The 25938-nt window shown below is 41.4% G+C and overlaps 1 pseudogene across 1 annotated transcript; it reads left to right on the forward strand.

Annotated features, from left to right (window-relative positions):
- The first annotated feature begins 23695 nt into the window (after nt 1–23695).
- On the forward strand, nt 23696–25100 carry LOC104657693 (annotated as a pseudogene). The gene has a single exon (XR_004053082.1). The product of XR_004053082.1 is annotated as a keratin, type I cytoskeletal 18 pseudogene (transcript).
- Nucleotides 25101–25938: the final 838 nt, after the last annotated feature.

The following is a 25938-nucleotide window of genomic DNA, read 5'->3' on the forward strand; positions in this document are numbered from 1 at the left end:
TCTAAGTGAATTCCACTTTCAAAGTGATACAATTCACTTTACTACAATAGAGCTATCCTTAGTGAAACTCATGATAACACTGGGTTTTATCTTTAAGGATCAAGACAGTGGCCAGTAGAATTTCTCCCCTGCATCCACACCACTGACATTGGGGTTGTTTGTTAAGGCCAGACCCTAAAATCTGGACATGCCATTGTGGCAAGTGTGTCATGGCCACAGATACGTGTTGAGGGCTGAGTTACAGAGATCTTGTATGTTCGAGATCTGTATCTTTTTCAAACAATCCCCGTATTTATCCCGACCATCAGTTTGCATCAATAAGCCAGTTTGCAGCATCCTTCTAATAGCCTATTCTCTAAATGTTTTAGGATTTTAGCCTGATGCTAACTTCCTGCCTTAAAGAAGAGGAGAAAGGGGAAAAGAGGAGAGGGGAAAATTTGAATTCTCATAAATTTTCTAAGGATAATGAGGATATGATTTCATGAAGATATAGTGTTTCTTTGAGGGCTTCAGTCAGGCTAGACAATTGTTCTTCCTATTAAATGGAACCAGATATTCATAGGAGCATAAGGATGCTTTCCAATTTCATGAGTACTACAGCTGGCATACAAAGACTATGGTTTCTCTAGAATCTAGAGACTCTCCTCCAAGAGGAGTCTGAGCTACTACTGGAATTATGAAGCTCTGAAGTTAGAAGTCTAGAAGTTACAAGCTTCCAGGTCAATTTCGCTAATAAAAACCTAGAACACAAACAGGACTGTCTCTGCCTGGAGCTCTCCCTCCTTGATGAACCAGTGCCTGACCTCTGGCCTCTGTCTGCTCTGGTGTCAGGCCATTCTAACTTGGCTTGACTAACTCCAGGGCAACTTCTTGTTCCACGCTGTGTCCAACCTCTGACCTATGCCAAACCCCTGTGCCACTCATTGCCAACACTGACTATGTCTGTCCCCATTGCCTGCCTCAGATGAGGCTAGCAGTTTGCTTTTCCAAAACACACTCGTGTTTCTTTTGCTATAGTACAAACACACATTGTTCAATGTTAGGAAAGATGATATTTGAAAATCAAACCCTCACATCTGATGGACTAGGCAGCATTCTTTGTTCTAGATGGGACCAGTAAGTTTAGCTGACCAGTTGAGAATGCAAGGCCTGTGGCAGTAGCCTGGCACTGGGGGTTGGGATGGTAGATGGAGTCAGGGTGGGTCACAGTTTAGTGCCAGTTGGAGCCCGGTTCGTAATAGCCTCATGGAAAATTCCTTGAAGTTAGGGTTTTATCTGGAGACTGATGTAGTAGCTGTTTCTTTATTCCTGGTCACCCAAATCTTCTCTGATTTATCCTTAATACCTAAAAGAGCCACCAAGATAAGTGTTGTTCCCTGGGAGAAGGATTCCTAGAGCTAAGTGTTCTTGGTTTCTGTGTCTAAACCAGAGTCAAGTTGGCCCTTGGCATGTTGAACGTTTGTGGAATCTGATTCCTCTTAGGAGAATGCATACCCTGACCCCTTCCTGAAGGAGTCAGTAACATTTTTTAAGCCTTGACTATTATTCAGGCACCCTTAAGTATTTTCTATAGGCATAGAGTTCTATGACATTCTGTATATATTGTTGCCATTTTACTGTTATGGAAATTGAGGCTCATCAAGGTAAAGTAACTCCCCCAAAGTCACAAAATCAATACGAAGCAGAGCTCAGTTGGAACCTAGGTCTGCTGGACTGCAGAGTCTGCAACTATTCCATGGAACAGAAAGAGAAATTCCTGCAATGGGATCATGATTAGATAGATTATTTACACCATAAAGGAATTTTTTTCATATATACACACAGAATGCCTCTAAATAGTGAAATCTATTAGTAAGTTTCAAATGTCTGATTTTGAAAAGATCAAGGTATGCTACTTTACAGCAAAGTGCGTTATTGCATAAAGCAAGCTACAACTTGCAACTTTTGTATGTCTATTTTCTTGGCAATGTTCAAGAATGTTTTATTCTTTACTTAATTCCTGTTTTTTTAGGTTGCTTTATCCTTAATTTCTCCACATTATCATATTAATTAAGCTTTTCAAATGTGATAATACCTTTTCATATATTCTCAGGAAAATGATGTTTTCACCACTGGGCTATTTTGCTCTGGAAACAGAGATAACAGGCTGGGTACAGTGGTTCACGCCTGTAATCCCAGCACTTTGGGAGACTGAGGCAGGTGAATTACCTGAGGTTAGGGTTTGAGACCAGCCTAACCAACATGGAGAAACCCTGTTTCTACTAAAAATACAAAATCAGCTGGGAGTGGTGGTGCATGCCTGTAATCTCAGCTACTTGGGAGGCTGAGGCAGGAGAATCGCTTGAACCCAGGATGTGGAGGTTGTGGTGAGCTGAGATCGCACCATTGCACTCCAGCCTGGGCAACAAGAGCGAAACTCCATCTCAAAACAAACAAACAAATAAACAAACAAACCTCCCCACAAAAAACAGATAATGCAACTAATCTTGAATTCAAGAAGAGGTTTTGGATACTGGTAAGAAAAAGCAGCAACTCCAAAATAATGTTACCACTAACTCTTGCCCCCCACCCCCCCCGCCACTTCACAGCAGTCTCCTCTGCTGGTGGTGTTGCTGGCAAGAGCTTCTGCTGGCCCCTGCCCCACCGTGAAGCCTAATCGCATTAAGCCCATTAATGATCCATTTGTTTCTTTTCCTCCTGCTTCCACAAAAGGAAATGCATTATTCATGGATAACCTTCCTCACCTCTCCCTTTGTGTTTTAGCAATACTGTAGACCATCTGAATTTCGTATTGTTGCACAGACTATGATACTGGCTTTTTGGTGTCTCTGATGTGAAATTACTCCTTTGTCATCACACATTAACAGGGTTCAAGAAACCATTTGGCTGGCAGCTCCTTGTTTCACTTAGGACTCCAGCCATCTTCTTAATGGCCCACTTCAGCAGAAAGTTGGTTGAATCTCTGTTCTATTCTCTTGGGGAGATGCCACTTGCTTCTTGTGTATCTAACAAATATCCTACTGGCTACTGAAACCTCCCCTGGAGGTACAGGAGTTGTGAGCACATTTTTTCTCCATGTTATCTTTGATCATCAGCACCAACAAAATAAAGCTGTGTCCTAAGAGTTATAGCTCTATCTTTAATTGGTTGGGCCTATTCTACAGCACTTCAGGGCCAGCGTTGTTGGGGGATAGAACTCTGAACCTTTTTGTATACCAATAAAACCCTGTTTAAAGTGGTTGCTCTGACAAACATATGAAAAGAGCTCAACATCCCTGATCATTAGAGAAATGTAAATCAAAACCACAGTGAGATACCATCTTATGCCAGTCAGAATGGAAATTATTAAAAAGTCAAGAAACAGATGCTGGCGAGACTGGGAACTAATAGGAATGCTTTTACACTGTTGGTGGGAGTGTAAATTAGTTCAACCATTGTGAAAGACAGTGTGGCAATTCCTCAGGGATCTAGAACCAGAAATACCATTTGACTCAGCAATCTCATTATTGGGTATATACCCAAAGGAATATAAATCATTCTATTATAAAGATACGTGGACACGTATGTTCATTGCAACACTATTCATGATAGCAAAGACATGGAATCAACCCAAATGCCCATCAATGATAGACTGGATAAAGAAAATGTGTTACTTATACACCACGGAATACTATGCAGCCACAAAAAGGAATGAGATCATGTCATTTGCAGAAACACAGATGTTAGAAGCAGATAATCGGTGTCACCAAGAAAAGTCAGCATGGAGACAAAGGATCTCTCAGCAAGGCAACCTTTACTTCTGCAGAAAGGGTGCTGTTCACCAACAGTCTTGCCACGAGAGCACACTGAACAAAGAGGGTAAAAATATTTATGTCTGATGCATCCGGACCCTACTGCTGTGTCCTGATTCCATTGGCTGGAATTGGACCTCATAGTCTAGGCTGCTCCTGGCTGGCTAAAGGTTTAAAACTTTTCCTAAAGAGAAAATGGCAGAGAAGATCAAAGGAAAGGAGGAAGTTGCTTATGAAAATACTTAGAAGAGTAATAACATTCCCAAATAAGGAAGGGACATAGGCTGCGAGTTGGGACATGCCTGTGAGCATGTCCAGCACAGATATCTTGATTAAAGTACAAGGTCATAGAATGTACTATGCGCCTGTGAGCATGTCTAGCATAAAGTTAGTCTTTAAAAGAAACTATTATTTCTAACACTTATGACTTATTCTTTAACAAGAAGGGAAACATTAAAGAGGAACTTTTACTTTCTACAAAGAAGAAGCTGGAAGCCATTATCCTCAGCAAACTAATACAGGAACAGAACACCAAAATTGTATATTCTCACTTATAAGCAGGAGCGAACAATGAGAACACATAGACACAGGGAGGGGAACAACATACACTGGGACCTTTTGTAGGGGCTGGTGGGGGAGGAGTATCATAATAAATAACTAATTCATGCAGGGCTTTATACCTAGGTGATGGGTTGATAGGTGCAGCAAGCCACCATGGCACACATTTACCTATGTAACAAACCTGCACGTCCTGTACTTGTATCCTGGAACTTAAAAAAAAAAAAAAAAAAAAAAAAAAAGATTGCTCTGTCTTCTGCCCAGCTGTATATGGCTTTTTGAATTTAAATGAATAAAAATGAAAATTTCAGTTATGCTAGCCACAGTTCCTGTGCTCAATAGCAACGTGTGGCTGGTGATTGCTGTATTAGACAACACAGTGGAATGTCCATCTCAGAAAGTTCTAGTGGCTAGCAGTGGTCTACTAATGCTAAGAGCTAAAGCTTTTTGTGTACCTCTTATGTGCTGGGCACTGTTTTCAGCATTCTACATGTATGAGTTCTCTTATTCCTTATAGCAAACCTAGGTCTTAGATACTATTTGTCTGATTTACAGATGAGCAGACATAGGTGCAGAGAGCTTATTTACATCATAAAACCACTTGCATCTCATCCTTAATATGTGACACAGACAAAACAGTCACAGGCAATCTGTCTCCAGAGCCCAAGCTTTGCACCTCCTGGCTCTCACAATAGATACATTAGAAAGAGACAGTGCCCCAGACTACCTATGATTTAAATCAATGCTTCTATTTTAAAAGAATGAAAGACTGTTTATCTAGTAACCATCGCTTCCCTGCCCTTCCTGGCCCTGACTCTGCTCTGAGCAGGTGGTTGACCTTCCATTTTATAAAAAGGAAAGAGGAAAAACACCTTGTTCCTTCAGCCATTTTCTTTGCTACTTGACTATTGCCCTGTTTCTTCATCAATTTTTGTCTCTTTCTCTCTTGTATCTTCCTAAAAAAGGCTAATACCTTGACTGGCCTGTCTGATTTCATCCTTTCCCACCTCACTCAGAAACAAGCTGCCATTCTTACTTTCTCTCTTATCAATGTTTTCCCTCCGGTAAGATTCTTTGTCTTTGTAGAAAACACATGTGGTACTTTTCTTCCCTACACCTTTGTTTAAATATGCCAGCCCAGCTTCTAGTTCTCCCTTCAGAGTCAATAGGTATTATCTGTTCCGGAGGCCCTTCAGCCCCATCACCTCCCCTTTCCCCAAACCAGGCCACCAGGCTAATGCTCCTCTTTGCTTCCATAGTCTGCTGGTTACCTGGCTTCAGGTTGAGCAATGTATTTACATTTCTGTTTTCTCCACTAAATTGTATACTGCTTGAGAGTAAGGATCAAGTTCTAATCATCTCTGGATCTTGTCAGCCAGCACAATGTAGGCACTAAATAAATGTTTATTGAAATGTAACCATTTATTCTGAAAAGAAAACTGCACCAAACACCTAAACATGTCATCTTTCTTTTGACTCTATTTCCTCCTCTGATATTGGCTTTTGGATTTTATCCTCAAACGTCTTGAAACATTTGTATTTACTACCGATTACTCTTTTTTTGAGACAGCTGTTGCCCAGGCTGGAGTGCAGTGGTGCGATCTCGGGTTACTGTAGCCTCTGCCTCCTGGGAGTGATTCTCCTGCCTCAGCCTCCTGAGTAGCTGGGATTACAGGCATGTGACACCATGCCTGGCTTTTTTTTTCTTTTTTTTTTTTAATTTTCAGTAGAGACGGGGTTTCACCATGTTGTCCAGGCTGGTCTTGAACTTCTGACCTCAAATGATCTTCCCACCTCAGCTTCCCAAAGTGCTGGGATTACAGGCATGAGCCATCATCTCCTGGCAATTTTGTCTCTGCATACAACGCGGCCTTTGTGTATAAGCATTGTGCGTGTGTAAAAACATTGACACTTCCTTAATAAATGAAGAGATGTGCTTTTTGTACATCTGGATTTGTGAAAGGCATAAGATTTCTAGAGATCTTAGCTGCTTGGGCAACTGCTTGTGCAGTGTGACCCATTGTGGGTTTTGATTGATCTACGCAGTTGTCATCACAGTATTTCCAATGACTGTAGTTATAAACCTGAGTGCACACAATTACTAACCAAGTTGCCATGTATTTATGTGTTTCCCTTTTTATACATTTCCTTTTTTATTATATTTATGCATATGGTTTGCTCATAACTGTTATACCTGTGTGATTGTTGTTAGTGTATGAGAGTATTTATGTTTGCAACAATATGTACATTATTATTGCCTATATTATTGTGTGAAGTAGCCTATGAAATGTTCTGTTGTGATATGTTTCTGAAATAAACCCTCCCTTTTAAAGTGTGAAATATCTTTTAAAGAACTTTTAAAATTATTTTTTCCTGAAATACATTTCTGGGATTTTAGACTTTAGGGATTTTGATCTTTCAGGATTTCAACATTTAGGATTATGGTGTACAAGATTGTGTCAAGATTATAATCAGCTCCCCCTTGATAATACATTTTTAGAATTTAAACTACTTGATATTAATGACCCCGCCTTGAAGTTCTCCTCTCTCTTAAATTCTATTAACTTCATCATTTGGACTCCAGTTTCTTCTTTGGTCAAATCACTTCTTGCTCTTGATGTTCTTGGCTAGCTTCTGTTCTTCTACCATTCATTAATTATGATGGACATTCCTTAAACTTTAGGAGTTCTTCCCCTTTCTTTGTGATGGTATAAATTTCTGTGACTTCAATTATTTTCTCCATGGGAATGATTCTTACATTCATGTCCTTCTTAGTATCTATATCCTGCTGGTTCTTGAAACTTCACATTTGTAAACTAGGTTAATCATTTTTGTTAATCATTTGTTAAACGTGTCCCTCCTCCTGACTTTCCAGATTCTTCTAAAGTCATCACTATTTTACATTACTATATTTCAATCTCAAACTTGTCTCTGATGTCTCCTATGTCTTCAATCCCATATCTCCAATAAGCCGTTATATCCTATTGAATTTTCTTTGAAATTGCTCTCACTTCTTTTTTCACATGCCTTTCACATGGCCGCCTCCCTAATCAAGACCTTTATTTAGCTTCTGTCTGTTCTATTGCAATAATTTTCCAGCATCTAGCCTCTCCTGCCTTCTAATGTATCTTTCACACCAATGCCAGAGTGATATTCTCAAACAACTCTGATTATATCTGATTATGTCTTTTCTTTACTCAGAATATGTTTAATGACAGCTTCATGCCTAGTTAAGAAAGTCCATATCATTTGCTTGACAGTCAAGAACCAGATATAACAATTTTTCTTTTCATTTTTATCTCCCAGGTTCTTTGCATATACCCTGAATGTCTCATTCCCCAACACACTTTCTAGTCTTTCATCTCCACACTTAAAAAAAAAATATTATCCACCCTGCTTAAGTTGCCCTAGATCATTCCTCTGTCTTCTTCACCTCCAGTTCTACTTATTAAAGTGCTTTCCATTCAATGCCCTGTTCAAATGCCATCTGCTCCATGAAGACTTTCCTCATGACTGCAGCCAGGAATGATCTCTCTAGCTCTAAACTCCCACAGTCTTCTATCTGGGCCACATGAGAATTACTACCTTCTGCTTGTTATCTGATCACATGTCTTCTATGAGATGGTAACTCCTTGAGCATGAATGCATGTCTAATTATTCTTCATATTCCTCACAATATTTTGCTGAGGGCAGATGCCGAGTCAATATTTGTTGACTATGGGAAGCCCCCAGCTTTGATACTGCACTTCTTTTGTCCAGAGTATTGCATTAACTTCTCTGCTATGAGAACTTCGCAAGAATAAAGAAGAAACTGAAAATCTGGCATTTAAATAATATGCAGCAGCTCTGTGATGTGTCTGCCATTTATCTGTCTTTATTTTGGATGGTAAAAGGGTATAGGTAATAAATCAAGGATTGAAGAGAAGAGAGTTAAATCCTGATTTTGGCCTCATCACTAGTCTTTCTGCAATATGCACACATCCTTTTCTTTCTTCAGTTTCTTCTTCAAGGAAATTGGCATCACTGGGCTACCTCAAAGGAGCCATGGTGATAACCACCAATTACCTTGACACTTTAAAGTGTTAAGACCATCTGACTGTCACTTCGGTGCGTTGTGCTCTCTTCCTTCTGAATTCTCATGACTTTTCCTGGATGCCTCACTAACTTACACGTACTATAGTGTATTGAATGGTGATCCTGAGAACATATATACACATCCAAATCCCTGGAACCTGTGAATATTACCCTATGTGTTAAAAGAGGAAATATTACCTTATGTTGCAAAAGATGTGATTAAGAATCTTGAGAGGAGGGGTTTATCCTGAATTATCTGAATGGGCACTAAATGCCATCACTTATATCTTTATAAGACAGATACACAAAAGAGAAGGCAATGTAAAGAAAGAGAGATTGGAATGCTGCGGCTACAAACCAAGTGACACTGGGGTTGCCAGCCACCCTTAGAAACTAGGAAGGAGACATGGAAAGAAATCTACCCTAGAACCCTTGGAGGGAGTGTGGTCCTCTCAGCATCTTGGTTTTGGACTTCTGACCTCCAGAATTGTGAGAGAATACATTTCTCTTTTAAACCACCACATTTGTGGTAGTTTGTACAGCAGCTCCAGGAAACAAATATACCTATTCCATCCTGTGATACATCTTATGCTGATATTTAATATTTGCATCCCTGTTTTGACTTTCTTATGAGCTACTGGAGTTAACCACTATGCTTAAAACTTTTCCTTTCAACAGGTATTGGTTGAGATTCTACTATGTGCCAGGTACAATTTTAGGTCCCAAGGTTACAAAACTGATACAGATCTCATTCCTGCCCTCAAAAAAGTCATAATCTTTAGGGGGTAAGGTGGTCTAAGTGAAGCAGGGGCAGGTAAGGAAGATTCCTGGATGCGATGACATTAAACTGAGTTCCAAATGATGAATTGGGATTAACTAACTAGGCTGGGGGAGTTAGGAGATAGAACAATTTTAGGCAACGAAGACAGCATGAACAAGGTCACAGAACCCAGACCTCATGGTGTGTATCTTGTGTGGGCAGGGATTGGTGGGAACTGCAGCTGGAAAGTTAGGGAATGGCCAGATCACTGAGGCTTCATGTTCTTAGAAGGGGAGAAACCAAGTTTTATCTCAGTTAAACTACTTATAGCAAGTGGAAAGTTTTAACCATATAGTCAGTACTCAGTAGATGTTCCCTGAATGACTCTGCATTAAAATAGATGCAATTTATAATAAAAGTTGGTAGCATTGGTATAAAAAATGTTTTCTTACTGGATAGTGTCTAAATCTGTTGGTTATCGTCTGTAAGAGTGCAATGAGGATAATTATGGCATATATAAAATTCACAAAGACATGTTTTTAAATACCGAACAGTATCATGGATATTTTACAACCTGCTACCTTTCAGATTGCTTATATGAGGTCCATAAAGCAAGTTTGTTCGGTGCCATGCATATTAATGAAAAGCCGTTTGGAGAGCAAAGGACCCATACGGTGGTGCTGCTGTGAGGACGTGAAGGCGCCTCCCCAAGAACACGTCTTACCTATGGATGACACTCCTGTGCAAGAAGATGGAGAAGCCGAACTTCAAATGGCAGCAGTGAAACCTAAAGCCACAGGGGGCCTCGGAGGGAGCCTATCAGAGACTCAAAATGGAGATGTGTCAGAAGAAACAGTGGGAGGTGGAAAAGTTAAAAAAAAAAAATCCCTAAAACGTTTTATGATTGTGGGCTTGTCAGAAACCCCAAACGGAGACATGTCTGAAGAAATAGTAGAAAATGTAAAAGGTAAAGAAAACTAGAAATCTACCATATTAACCAGTGCAGAAACAGCAATGCAGTCTTTAGATTCAGAACCAGAAAAGAAAAGGAGAACAAGAGAAAAATAGTGACTAATGCTGGGCGTGATACAAAAAAAAGCCAAAACTGAAAACAAAGGGGAATCCAAAGAAGATGATATCGAGGCTCCTGAAGAAACAGAAAACTAGGGGGAAGCCAGACAATGAGAGGGATGAGGATATTGCATTTGCTTCTCTAATTTTGTCAGTGAAAACACTTTGAAGGCAATAAAAGAAATGGGCTTTACCAACATGACTGAAATTCAGCCTAAAAATGATGGGCCACTTATGGAAGGCAGGATCTTCCAGCAGCTACACAAACCAGCAGTGGCAAAAACCCTGGCATTTCTCATCCCTGCATTTGGACTCATTGTTAAGTTAAAACTATGTTTTCCAGGCTAGTCTTGAACTCGTTGATTCTCATCCCAAAGTGTGAGGATTACAGGCGTGAGCCACAGCACTCAGCCTAGCTTCTTTTTATTATGAAAAATGAGAGCTTATTCTTGAGAGGACAACAGGTTTCATTGTTCCTCTGGTCTCTCTACTGTAATGAAAGCTGGAGATGTTATTTAGGCAATGAGACACAATACTGCTGTCACTAGCATTGGTGAGCTGTCCCCACATGGTATGATTATGATTTTCATGTTGTTAGCATTAAGTCCTCAGCAACAGGATAAAGTGGGAAAGCAGGTGTCAGGTGAGAACTCTGTCCTAGCAAGGAATATCCAGTTGCTTGGTATGAATGCAATTAAGTACTTCCTGTCGCTGGATCATATCATTAGGACTCTGCTCACCTGATCTGTGATACGAGCTGAAATCAACTATGCTGTGAAAACTTTTTCAAATTTTGTTATTTTAGCAAATTAGAAAATATTCTCTATACGTAAAAATCTCCAGGTGAGCATTTTAAAGTGAAGTGAGCAAGTTCTTAAGAAATGTTTCCTGTGTATCTGTTGTTTTATGTTTTGACAAAAACAAAGGAGATGTACTTTCAGCTCACAAAGGGCTTAAAGTTTTGTTGGGAGAGAAAATGGTAAAGACGCATGACAAAAGTATATACTTTTTTTTTCTTCAGAGACAGGGCCTTGCTCTGGTGCCCAGGCTGGAGCGCAGTGCTGTGATCATTGTTCACTGCAGCCTTGAACTCCTAGGCTCATGCCATCCTCCCATCTCAGCTCCCCCAAAGCACTGAGATCACAGGTGAAAACCACTGGGCCCAGCCCCCAAATACATAATTTTTGGAGCATGTTGTGACACTTGGAAGTCCCTAAGTGGAAAGTCATATTGAGCAACCAATTAAAAGGTGAAAGAGTTGGGACTTGCATCTGACTCAGACTTGGAGCACCGGATCTGAATTGGTATGGCAGGAAAAATGGTTTGAGTGGAGGGTCAGTGTGGGATTAAAAACAAATGAGCATGTTTAGGGACCGAAAGGAGACCCACTTGACTGGAGCAGTGGATTCATGTTTCAGAGCACTGGGATGTTTTGGATACATAAGTTGGATCCAGATTGCTAAAGGTCTTGCTTTAGATTTTGGTTGCTGCCATAACAAATTATCACAAATGTAGTAGTTTAAGATGACACAAATTTATTATCTTTTATTTATTTATTTATTTATTTATTTATTTTTATTATACTTCAAGTTCTAGGGTACATGTGTATAACGTGCAGGTTTGTTACATAGGTATACTTGTGCCATGTTGGTGTGCTGCACCCATCAACTCGTCAGCACTCATCAATTCATCATTTATATCATGTATAACTCCCCAATGCAATCCCTCCCCCCTCCCCCCTCCCCATAATAGGCCCCAGTGTGTGATGTTCCCCTTCCCGAGTCCAAGTGATCTCATTGTTCAGTTCCCACCTATGAGTGAGAACATGCGGTGTTTGGTTTTCTCTTCTTGTGATAGTTTGCTAAGAATGATGGTTTCCAGCTGCATCCATGTCCCTACAAAGGACGCAAACTCATCCTTTTTTATGGCTGCATAGTATTCCATGGTGTATATGTGCCACATTTTCTTAGTCCAGTCTGTCACAGATGGACATTTGGGCTGATTCCAAGTCTTTGCTATTGTGAATAGTGCCGCAATAAACATACGTGTGCATGTGTCTTTGTAGTAGAATAATTTATAATCCTTTGGGTATATACCCAGTAGTGGGATGGCTGGGTCATATGGTACATCTAGTTCTAGATCCTTGAGGAATTGCCATACTGTTTTCCATAATGGTTGAACTAGTTTACAATCCCACCAACAGTGTAAAAGTGTTCCTATTTCTCCACATCCTCTCCAACACCTGTTGTTTCCTGATTTTTTAATGATTACCATTCTAGCTGGTGTGAGATGGTATCTCATTGTGGTTTTGATTTGCATTTCTCTGATGGCGAGTGATGATGAGCATTTTTTCATGTGTCTGTTGGCTGTATGAATGTCTTCTTTTGAGAAATGTCTGTTCATATCCTGTGCCCACTTTTTGATGGGGTTGTTTTTTTCTTGTATATTTGTTTGAGTTCTTTGTAGATTCTGGATATTAGCCCTTTGTCGGATGAGTAGATTGCAAAAATTTTCTCCCATTCTGTAGGTTGCCTGTTCACTCTGATGGTAGCTTCTTTTGCTGTGCAGAGGCTCCTTAGTTTAATGAGATCCCATTTGTCAATTTTGGCTTTTGCTGCCGTTGCTTTTGGTGTTTTAGACATGAAGTCCTTGCCCATGCCTATGTCCTGAATGGTACTACCTAGATTTTCTTCTAGGGTTTTTATGGTATTAGGTCTGACATTTAAGTCTCTAATCCATCTTGAATTAATCTTCATATAAGGAGTAAGGAAAGGATCCAGTTTCAGCTTTCTACTTATGGCTAGCCAATTTTCCCAGCACCATTGATTAAATAGGGAATCCTTTCCCCATTTCTTGTTTCTCTCAGGTTTGTCAAAGATCAGATGGCTGTAGATGTGTGGTATTATTTCCGAGGACTCTGTTCTGTTCCATTGGTCTATATCTCTGTTTTGGTACCAGTACCATGCTGTTTTGGTTACTGTAGCCTTGTAGTATAGTTTGAAGTCAGGTAGTGTGACGCCTCCAGCTTTGTCCTTTTGACTTAGGATTGTCTTGGCAATGTGGGCTCTTTCTTGGTTCCATATGAACTTTAAAGCCGTTTTTTCCAATTCTGTGAAGAAACTCATTGGTAGCTTGATGGGGATGGCATTGAATCTATAAATAACCTTGGGCAGTATGGCCATTTTCACGATATTGATTCTTCCTATCCATGAGCATGGAATGTTCTTCCATTTGTTTGTGTCCTCTTTGATTTCACTGAGCAGTGGTTTGTAGTTCTCCTTGAAGAGGTCCTTTACATCCCTTGTAAGTTGGATTCCTAGGTATTTTATTCCCTTTGAAGCAATTGTGAATGGAAGTTCATTCATGATTTGGCTCTCTGTTTGTCTGTTACTGGTGTATAAGAATGCTTGTGATTTTTGCACATTAATTTTGTATCCTGAGACTTTGCTGAATTTGCTTATCAGCTTATGGAGATTCTGGGCTGAGACAATGGGGTTTTCTAAATATACAATCATGTCATCTGCAAACAGGGACAATTTGACTTCTTCTTTTCCTAACTGAATACCCTTGATTTCTTTCTCTTGCCTGATTGCCCTAGCCAGAACTTCCAACACTATGTTGAATAGGAGTGGTGAGAGAGGGCATCCCTGTCTTGTGCCAGTTTTCAAAGGGAATTTTTCCAGTTTTTGCCCATTCAGTATGATATTGGCTGTGGGTTTGTCATAAATAGCTCTTATTATTTTGAGGTACATTCCATCAATACCAAATTTATTGAGCGTTTTTAGCATGAAGGGCTGTTGAATTTTGTCAAAAGCCTTTTCTGCATCTATTGAGATAATCATGTGGTTCTTGTCTTTGGTTCTGTTTATATGCTGGATTACGTTTATTGATTTGCGAATGTTGAACCAGCCTTGCATCCCAGGGATGAAGCCCACTTGATTATGGTGGATAAGCTTTTTGATGTGCTGCTGACGAGAGCCCCTCGGGGCTCGCCCCCCCGCCTCACCGGGTCAGTGAAAAAATGATCAGAGTAGTGGTATTTCACCGGCGGCCCACAAGGCCGGCAGACCCCGCCCCACCCCCTCGCGGGGACGAGGGGCGCCGGGGGCCTCCCACTTATTCTACACCTCTCATGTCTCTTCACCGTGCCAGAGTAGAGTGAAGCTCAACAGGGTCTTCTTTCCCCGCTGATTCCGCCAAGCCCGTTCCCTTGGCTGTGGTTTTGCTGGATAGTAGGTAGGGACAGTGGGGGTTCTCGTTCATCCATTCATACGTGTCACTAATTAGATGACGAGGCATTTGGCTACCTTAAGAGAGTCATAGTTACTCCCACCGTTTACCCGCGCTTCATTGAATTTCTTCACTTTGACATTCAGAGCACTGGGCAGAAATCACATCGCATCAACAAAATTTATTATCTTATAGTTCTCTGGGCCTGAAGTCTAGTGGGCTCAACTGGTTTCCCTGCTTGGAATTCATAAGACGAACGTGAAAGTGTTGGTGCAGTTTTGCTCTGGAGGAGAATCTGCATCTAGGCTCATTTAGGTTGTTGGCAGAATTCAATTCTATGTAGTTACAGGACTGAGGTCTCTGTTTTCTTGCTAGCTGTTGAATGGTGGTGGTTCTTAGCTTTAGGAGGCCACCTGCCTTCTTCACTCGTGGATCCCTTGTTCCATCTTCAAAGCTGGCAAGGGTGGTTTGAGTCTTTGTCATACTTTAAATCACTGCAGTGCCTCACTCATCTGCTGCATCACCCTGATTCTTCTGCCTCTCTCTTCCACTCTTAAGGGCCCTTGTGATTACATTGGTCCCAATTAGAGAATACAGGATAATCTCCTAATCTCTGTTTTAAGGTTCAGAACCTTACTTCTATCTGCAAAGTTCCTTTTGCCATGTCACGTAACATATTCATGGGTTCCAGGGACTAAGGGCCAAGCTGAGAAGTTTGAATGGGAGACAGAAGGTAATAGAGAAGCACTGTAGATTCTTGAACAGAGGAAAGGTATGTAGGTACACAGGACAGATTGATGATATGACATACCTTCAAACCAGAATTATTTAATTATTCATGTGACATTTATGTAGAGGAGAGACTAAGCAAGACATAGGGAAGAGATGAGAAGGAGAACTTCTCCTTCTCCTTCTCTGTTTTTGACCTCTCTTTATTAGACCCAAGCAAATTGACTCAAACTTGAAAACTCTACTCAGTAGAGGAAGATCCCTATAGTGAATTGTACTTACCTTCCTTCAGGGCAGTTTAACCAACACCCTTGTGGGAGGCTGGCTCATCCTTCCCCTGACTTATGTGGTTTATCAAAGTATTCCCTCTAAACATTTGCAGAGGAGTTCTAAAGTAAATATTCTTTATCTCACTATCTTTTCAGTGAAGCTTCAGCCCCCTTTTATAGATGGGCATCTTAGGCCACCACCCCACTGTGCCCCCCAGCCCTAAGCTGGTTCTAAGGATATTCATCATTTTATTCATTCATGAGCATTTGCTATGTGCAAGTACTGATCCAGGTACTGGGGTTACTGCAGTGAACAAAGTCCCTTTGCTCCTGGAACTTACCTTCGAGTGGCAGAAGAAAGTCAGGAATCAAACAAACATACATCAAATGATGCAAATATGAAGAAACTAAGTAGGTTAGGAGGACAGAGAGTGGTGGGTGAAGATGGAAGGTAACATTGGAGGAGACACTTAAAAGAAGTGAGGGGTTAAGCCACATGGCCATCTGGTGTAAGAGTGTTTAAGGCAGAGGAAATAGCAAATGCAATAACTGTGAGAAGGGGACATGCTTGGGTCATTTATGGAAAATAAATGGGTCTTAAAGACTACACATTGGGTACACTGCTTAGGTGAGGGGTGCACCAAAATCTCAGAAATGACAACTAGAGAACTTATTCATGTAACCAAACACCACCTGTTCCCCAAAAACCTATTGAAATAAAAATTAAAAAAAAAAAAAAGTTGATCTAAATGGCTGGAGCAGAGTGAGTGAGGGGAGAGGAGTGTTTGGAAAGGAGGTCAGAGAGGTGGCAGGCAGTGCTGTAGTAAAGTCATCTGTCATTGGTCCACATTAAGCAACATTCTAAAATTGGGCCTGCATGTTCTCACACACTGTTTACTCCAAAACTTCAATCTGATTACCATACAGAAGGATTTATTTGTCTCAAGATATTTGGACCAAAGAACAAAATAGCATATTTCAAGTTCTGGGTATAGATTGCTGTGAAAAAGTAACTTACATGCATTTATTGGCTATTGTTTGTGACATAAACAAAGCTGATCTTCTTCTATAATAAGAAGAGTTGGTAATATTGTACCTTTATTTTCCACCCTCAATATTATTATACAATAAAAGAGCTGAATATATAATATACTGCCGAGAGGGTAATGAGCAGGATTCAATCACACATTTAAATGAACTTTTAAGAAATCTGAACCATGTCCAAGTTCTTCCACCTAAGCATCACTTAAGAATCTGTTTGTTCAGTTGAGTTTCATCTCTGCAGCTGCCAAGGCACTTCAGTTCTGCCAGCTCGACTCTCTGATTGCAAAATAAAGGGTGGTCACTTAACAGTGGATGTGAAGAATAAGAATGATCTGTGAAAAGAACGACATTATGAGAAACCCTGATAATGGAAGACTGGAGACTTCCCTCTGGTGCCCCCGTTAGCCTGAAGGCAGTTAAATGGGAGGGTATTCTCACCTTCCCTGAATCTCGGCAGCCTTTGGCGGGGTATGTGTGCTTTTGGAAGATGGATGCACTTTGCTGCAGCTTACATTCATAAATATTTTTTGTAGTATAATAGGTTGTCAAAACAAATCTGTGTTTTCCATTTGTGTGTGCGTGAGTGTGTCAGTATGCCTCTTCATCTTTTTGTCCATCTAGAGGTAGAGTACAAATAGTTTACTTTCCTCATTATGGATTTTTCATTACAGTATAGATTTTTGCAGAAGTGAGTCATGAGGAATAGGTAAACAAATGGCCATATAATCAGTGGGAACAGTTTCTGTATCTTGTTTTAACAGTTCCATGTCTTTGCTGGAAATCTGTGGTTCTTTTAAAGCAGTTTTGGATGGAAAATCCTATCTGAAGCTTGGCAGTAACTGTATCATTGAGCTGGGGAGGGAAGGCAAGGTGGTCTTGTTGACAACACAACTGTGCCTGTGGAAATGCAGCATTGTGTTCAGAGGACAGGCACCAAGTTTCATAAAACTTCATCACTTGTTAGCTGTGTGACCTTAAGTGATCTGCTTAACTTCTCTGAGACTCCATTTTTTATTTTGTAAAATGAGGAAAACAATGCTTACATCCTGGAGTGGTTGTGAGAATTACATGAGGTAATGTAAGTGTAGTACTTAGTGTAGTGCCTACACCTGCTAAATGCTCTATAAATGGTAGCCATTTTTACTTATCATTTTTCTTTGGCTTATTTCATTCTGATGGCACAGCATGTAGACTTGGCATAAAGCAGCAGTCTTTCTGGTGCATGGAAATGTAGTTGCTAGAGGCTAGCACATCAAACCCTGCAACTCAGTGTTTATCCTCCTTCAAATTTTTCACAATATTTTTCTCTTTTCAAGGAAACCTGGACAAAACATTTTGCTGCTTGCTACCTGAATTGACCAGCAATTCTAGTTTCCAAGGAGATTATAAATGGATATATTTGTGTATGCTGATTTGCCTCAACTTTAGAACAGTTCCTCGGGGAATTCTTCAAAAGAAACAGAACATAATGGAAATGCTTTTTGATTTGCTTTAATGCGACCCCCAGAGCAAATGCCAGAGAAAAGGCAAGTAGGCAAGGCAAAAAAAACTTTATTTACAAGCCAATGTGAAAGGGGGAGCGAGGTTCACCGGTCTCCCGCGGTGGAGGCCGACGAAGTCGCTCCGGTGTTCTCGGGCGAGGTTCCTAGGTCCGCACAGGAGCAGGGGCCAAGGAAGTTCGCACCAGCGTTCTCGGACGAGGTTCCTGGGTCCCACGTACGAGGAGGGGCCAAGGAAGTTGCACTGGCGTTCTCGGACGAGGTTCCTGGGTCCCACGTACGAGGAGGGGCCAAGTAAGTTCCCACCGGGCGCCTGCTGGGAGCGGCTTTTGTCCTGGGCCCGGGAGTGGGAGGGCAGTGGGCGGGACATAGGCGGGTCAGGGGCGGGGTGGTAGGCGTGGCTAGGCAGGTTCCGGTTTTTCTCCATCGGAGGTCTGGTTGCGCCTGAGCAGTGGACCCCTGTCTTTCCCGGGCGCGGGAAAGTTGACGGTGAAGAACCCGGAACTGCGCCATCTTGCCTCCGTTTGTCCAAACACTTTTATTTTTTCATAAGCCATGGAAAATTGTTTGTGTATGTGTGTGAATCCTTAGTGATCTAAAAGTTACTTAGAAGTGGTCAGGCAAATGGAAAGATTTGCTAATGAAAGATTTATCTCCCCATGACTGCAATTTTATACGTCCTTTCAGATTAATTTATCTGGGTCTTTTTCTATTTAGAAAAACATTTAGTGCAATTTGGAATTGTAATTAGGATATTCTATACCATCTGCAGTGCTTGATGTAATTCTCTAGCTTCACTATGGTTACATCACAAAGGAGGCTAGAGTTAGGTCTGCTTTTTTACTCTAGAAAACCCAACAGCACCCACACAATGTCTATCCTTGATAAGTATTCAATATTGGTTAATAGATATTAAAGTTTTACTCCTAGTGCAGGTTCCATTAGTGCTTGTGGTGAAAAATTGCACATTAGTATCTTAAAAATTATGGATTGATGGACAGAGGATGCCACTTTCAAAGGCTCTTGGTTCTAATTCTAGATAGCCCATATGACATTAACCCAGGCCTCTCTTAGTCTCTCTGTTTTTATTCAGTCAGTTGTCAGATGGGATAATAAAACTGATATAGCTTCTAGTATTTTAAGGAGAATTATTGCTGTTGGTTTTTTGCATATCTGAATGTTCAAAATTTTAATTTAGAGGTCAGTATCATTCTTTTCACAGAACACTTATTTTTCACATCCACTATTAAGTGGCCACCCTTTATTTTGCAATCAGAGAGTCGAACTGGCAGAATTTAAGTGCCTTGGGTCCAGGCTTGTTTGATTGATTCATTAATTCATCACTCATCATGTATTCGTGCAGCAGTGAGTGGCACAGTGTGGTGTAAAGGACATAAACTTTAGAGTCAAGACTTGGGTTTGCATCCAAGCTCTCCTACTAATTTCATGATCTTGGTAAAATTACTTCACCTTTATGAATTTCCATACTGACATCTGTGAACATAGGTGGTTGCAATGATTACAGAAGAATAAAGAGGTGAAATGCCTGCACAGTACATGTTGCTTGTAGATAGGTGGTGCTCTACTTCCCTCCTACTGTGCACATTGGCATCCCATGGAACAGATTGACAGTCCTTACTCTTTAGAGAGTTTATAATCTAAATGAGGAACATGTAAAAAGGAATAATTATAACATTAAGATTTGGCAACAACCATCCTGGTCTTATTAAAAAATGAGTCTGTGGATAGTTTGAGTGAAAACAGTGAGTAAAAACCAGCGTTCAAGAAGAGATTCTAAATGAAACATGATTGGCAGCCAACCTCCTTAACTTCTGATACTGGAGCTGCCTTTGCCAATGCTTTCTTCATCAATGGCTAAGTTGTAGTGAGACCACAAAAGTGAAATCTCTCATACCTGCTTGTTGATCAAGGAGATTATGTTTAGCTATATGTGAGTTGTACTAGATTAAGTATTAGTAAAGAGTTTCTTTTCTCAACTTCTCCTAAATAGATTAAGTGGCACATTAATGTGCTTTTAATTCCATTATCTTTAATATTTTTCATTTAAAATGTATGTAATGGATTGGGAGTGCTGGGGGATGTACCCAGCCCCCACAAGCAGATTTGTTACCACCCCATCTGCCACCCCAAATGCTAAATCCCAGGAACACCACTGCTTTGCAGTATGTTCTATTTTACAAGACTTTGAGGAAAGAGAAACACAGAAAGACAGTGACAATCACTGCAGGGTTAGAGAGACAGAGAGCATAAGGTTAGAGCTAAAACTTCTAAAAAGCAAATGGAGTGTTGGAAAAAAGGAACAGAGGGAAGAATTGAATACATTTACCAGGGAATTAATGAATAGGCTAAAGGTATTTATGCAGGCAGAGAGCATATGGAAAAGGGGGAAATGAATCATGGAAGAAGGCAGCGAGTCTTATCACATGAGTTTTTTCATCTTGAGAAGTGTGTGTGTGTGTGTGTGTGTGTGTGTCTGGAAGGAAAAACACTTACTAAGTCCAGTCCATACCACAGGAGAGAGGAAAAAAGCGTCTACCATGAGGTTGTCATGATAGTTAATGTGTTCTAAAGTGTTACATCTGAGCTATACCTTGTAGAGGACTTCTGTAGCAACTGTAAAGGAAAAGCCATAGAGCAAGGGGAAGGGCTGTGGAGAGCTGAGATCTGTATGAATACAGTAAGCTTCTCCACTTGCTGGCACTTTTAGTGCCCCCTCCTCCTTCCTGGTTTCAACACTTGCTGTTATGTCCAGTGATTGGTGTTGCCAAGGCCTAAATAGCTTCCGGTATTGGTATCTCCGGTAAGAATGACTGCAGAGAAATGGGAGGCTTGGAGAGATTGGGGGATTTTGAAAGGCTATGGGTTTGAAAACTTCTGCAGCTTGAGGCTGTAGAGATAGGGAGGGGAAGACAAACTTGTTCCTAAGTGGTTCTGATGAAGAATATCTTGGCTGGACGTGGTGTCTCACGCCTGTAATCCTAACCCTTTGGGAGGCTGAGGAGGGTGAATGGCTTCAGCTCAGTTGTTCGAGACCAGCCTGGGTAGCATGGCAAAACTGCATCTACAAAAAATACAAAAAGTAGCTGGGTGTGGTGGTACATGCCTGTAGTGTCAGCAACTTGGGAGGCTGAGGCAGGAGGATCGCTTGAGCTCAGGAGGTTAAGCTTTCAGTGAACCAAGATTATACCACTGCACTCCAGCCTAGGTGACAGAGTGAGACCCTGCCCACCCCTCCTCCCCCCAACACACACAGAATATCTTGCCTCATTAAATGTAATTGTAACACTGGGGACAGGGTTCAGGAGAGCATGTGGTACAAGTGAGCGTGGGAAGCAATTAAGCACATGGGAGGAGCCTGAGAATAATGCAGAAAAAAAATGCCAAATAGGATCCAAAGCAGTTGAAAAAAATGGGCTGATCCTGGATGATAAAAGAAAAGGCTCTAAGAAGGTAAGTGTATCTGAGGCCAGAGGATGGCCAACAGTGGAACTGCCCTGCCAGTCTACAGTGGAGCCACCTGAAGTGAGAGCTGAGTGGCCAGCACAAGGCCAGGGGTCAGGGCAGTGACAACTGTACTAACCCCACAGGCTAGGCTTGCGTTGTGCCTGTAGGGACAGGGCCTGGAATTGAACTCCCCCGCAGGGTGATCTCTACACAGATGCCTGAGTGAGGCCTGTGTACTGGCACTATGCTCCCTGCTCAAAGCTCATATGTGGAAATTATAATCCAGCAGATTATTTTTGAAATATTGAAAAATCACCTGACCATAATAAGTTCATAGCTAAAAACCTCCAGATAGACAGGAAAGCACAATTTCAAAAAAGAACTTACATCTAAGGAAGTAAAAAACAAAAGGGTAATTTAAAAAATGTAAATACATTTAATAACTTCAAAGAGATAAAGAGGTAAAAGTATCTATACATAGACATATAGATAGCTATATAGATATATAAAATATGATGTTATAAATCAAGAATGGGTTATGGAAAAGAACCAATTAGAAATAATGACAATAAAAAATAAGGTTGTTGATATAACAAGACTCGACATAGTGAACTAGACATAACTGAAGAGTCAATTAGTGAATCATAAAATCGTGTTGAAATGTTAGTTTTATCTGATATTGAGTGCTTATTTTGTGCCCGACATTATTGCAAGCATTTAATATGTATAATTTCATTTAATCCTTGTAAGAATGATATAAAGTAGGTTCTCTTTTCATTCCCAATTAATTGATTAGGAAATTAAGGTCAAGAGGATAAGTAATTTGCCAAAAGTCACACAACTAGTCTTGAATCTAAAAAGAGCCCTTGTGTTTAACCATTGCACTATAACACTAACTCCCAAGATTTCTCAAGATGCAGCACAAATAAAGAGATAGAAACTAAAGGAGGAAAAGTTAAGAGGGGATAAATTCCAGAGATAATGAATAAAAATCTATCTTTTAACAAATCCACAGGTGATTTACAAGCATTTTAAAGATTGAGAGCTTTGTTCATTCCCAAGTCTGTTTTCTTAAGATAGTAATGAACAAAGCTCTTCTCTCATCCTCTAGTGGATGCTTCTCTGAACAGTGACTTGGATTCTGGGAGAATTCGACAAGGGAAGCTCACTATTCAGCAGTCCCTAGGGCAATTTGGCAGCATAGATCTTCTAAATGCCAATTCTAAATGATCGCTAGTGGTTATCTGAAGTTATATGGAGAAGGATTCTGAGGCTACATCTGGCCGTAGCAGGAAAGAGTACTATAATTAGTGATATGGGTCATGGGCAAGGGAAGGGGTAACACGGGGGAGGATTAGAAGTATGTGGCCATATATTTGGCCTGGAGAGAACCCCATCTGCTAACCATCTTTGGAGGCCAATGAAGGACAGAATTAGGACAGCAATGAGCAGATAGTGAGGACCAGTTCTTTTATGGAGATCTCAAATGCTGGGTTACCAAATTTTCTGAAGACTACCTTTATTTTGAGGTGACATAAGTAAATTATTTTTGTACAAACATGGGCTTGAGACCTTCTCAAACTGACCTGTATATTTCAAATTCTAGTACTCAAGAGGACCCAATAGGACAAGCTGATTGGGGAACATCTACACCAGCTTATGTGAACTTGGTTTCTAATACCATAAAATCTCTATTGACAAGACAAGATTTCTGAGAATTTGTCACCATTCAGATTAGTGTGTAGAATTGAATACTCCTATCAATTTGTCAGGACTTTCCATATTCCTGCTCAGCTCCTCATTTCTATCCCACTCATCTCAAACTGACCTAGGTTAAAGGGCTGAAGCAGCTTTCAGCAGACTATGCTCATGGCCCACCACGCTTGTCAGGCCATAGGATGTTGCACCACTAAGGATTTTACTCATTTTACTCAGGCAGTGTGGTTTTTGTTTTGTTTTATTTTGTTTTGTTTTTTTCTAAAGTGTTTCAATTTCCTGAGACATTTTAGGATCTTTAATATTTTTCAAGAAGGCAAAGTCTTTCTAGAAGCAAATAGTTTATTAACAAAGAATAAAAAGGTCTAATAGTACTAGACAAGGGGCCTTAAGAATGGAATTGAGAAGTCAAGGATCTATAATGAAATGGTAATATGACTGTCTTTGGATGAACTGCTGTGTTGGAAAAATCAGGAAATTTGGGTCGGCAAAGCCTGAGTCCTGTCGTCTCGCCTTCCTCCCATACAGCATGAGCTTCACCACTCGCTCCACCTTCTCTACCAACTACCGGTCCCTGGGCTCTGTCCAGGCACCCAGCTACGGCGCCCGGCCGGTCAGCAGCGCGGCCAGTGTCTATGCAGGCGCCGGGGGCTCTGGTTCCCGGGTCTCCGTGTCCCGCTCCACCAGCTTCCGGGGCGGCATGGGGTCCGGGGGCCTGGCCTCAGGGATGGCTGGGGGTCTGGCAGGAATGGGAGGCATCCAGAACGAGAAGGAGACCATGCAAAGCCTGAACGACCGCCTGGCCTCTTACCTGGACAGAGTGAGGAGCCTGGAGACCGAGAACCGGAGGCTGGAGAGCAAAATCCGGGAGCACTTGGAGAAGAAGGGACCCCAGGTCAGAGACTGGAGCCATTACTTCAAGATCATCGAGGACCTGAGGGCTCAGATCTTCGCAAATACTGTGGACAATGCCCGCATCGTTCTGCAGATTGACAATGCCCGTCTTGCTGCTGATGACTTTAGAGTCAAGTATGAGACAGAGCTGGCCATGCGCCAGTCTGTGGAGAATGACATCCATGGGCTCCGCAAGGTCATTGATGACACCAATGTCACTCGACTGCAGCTGGAGACAGAGATCGAGGCTCTAAAGGAGGAGCTGCTCTTCATGAAGAAGAACCATGAAGAGGAAGTAAAAGGCCTACAAGCCCAGATTGCCAGCTCTGGGTTGACTGTGGAGGTAGATGCCCCCAAATCTCAGGACCTCGCCAAGATCATGGCAGACATCCGGGCCCAATATGACGAGCTGGCTCGGAAGAACCGAGAGGAGTTAGACAAGTACTGGTCTCAGCAGATTGAGGAGAGCACCACAGTGGTCACCACACAGTCCGCCGAGGTTGGAGCTGCTGAGACGATGCTCACAGAGCTGAGACATACAGTCCAGTCCTTGGAGATCGACCTGGACTCCATGAGAAATCTGAAGGCCAGCTTGGAGAACAGCCTGAGGGAGGTGGAGGCCCGCTACGCCCTACAGATGGAGCAGCTCAATGGGATCCTGCTGCACCTGGAGTCAGAGCTGGCACAGACCCGGGCAGAGGGACAGCGACAGGCCCAGGAGTATGAGGCCCTGCTGAACATCAAGGTCAAGCTGGAAGCTGAGATTGCCACCTACCGCCGCCTGCTGGAAGATGGCGAGGAATTCAATCTTGGTGATGCCTTGGACAGCAGCAACTCCATGCAAACCATCCAAAAGACCACCACCCGCCGGATAGTGGATGGCAATGTGGTGTCTGAGACCAACGATACCAAAGTTCTGAGGCATTAAGCCAGCAAAAGCAGGGTACCCTTTGGGGAGCAGGAGGCCAATAAAAAGTTCAGAGTTCAAAAAAAAAAAAAATCAGGAAATTTGATATCTGACAGGTCTAGGTGGAATTTTGACTATTCTAAAATGTACAAATTTGAGAAAGTCTTTGTTTCCTCAGCTGTAAAATGGGTGAAATAATACCTCCCATGCAGTGCCATGTGTATAAATGTGTGACACATTCATAACATCTAAACAGAAAATGAGAGTTTCCCTTTATTCTGTTACCTGGTTTCATTGCACATGACATGTTATTATCAACCTCAATTTTAAGAGTTCAGAGGAACACCATGCTAATATTTTAGTGTTCAAACTTCCAGTGAGGAAAGTAACATGTTATCTAATCCAAATCTCTCATGTTTTAATTTATTCTGCAAAATATAAAAATAGCAAATTCTTATGCTTATCAGGCTGCCCCTGAAGACATGGATGTAGGGACTAAGAACCTTAAAGCTCACACAGAGAGTGGAGCTGAGTTGGTACACTTTCTTTTGACAGAATGATAAGCTGTACTCGCCTGCTGGGCTGCAGCAGGGAGATGGAGATGAAGTACCCTGATCACTCTTGTCTTGATTCTGAGTCCAGCCAACACTGCCTTTGAAAGTGATGAGGATTTGCATTCGTTGCCATAGACTAAAGGAGAAATGTCCTGTAAAAAGAATTCTTGCACTTGTAGACATTCTAAAGTCTCTATGGTAAGATCTTTTCCAGTCTGTTCGCACTGTGAGGGGGAGAGGAAACTGCACTGAAGAGGAAACTGAGGCATACTCAGCTGTCAGACGTGGAGCTAAGAATATACATAGCCTTCTAATTCTAAGTCATGCTAACCAGTTTGCTCTTGATTGCCTTCAAGGTAAAAGTACAAAGGATTTAT

This window comes from Rhinopithecus roxellana, chromosome 14 (assembly GCF_007565055.1).
Source record: "Rhinopithecus roxellana isolate Shanxi Qingling chromosome 14, ASM756505v1, whole genome shotgun sequence".
Classification (NCBI taxonomy): domain Eukaryota; kingdom Metazoa; phylum Chordata; class Mammalia; order Primates; family Cercopithecidae; genus Rhinopithecus; species Rhinopithecus roxellana.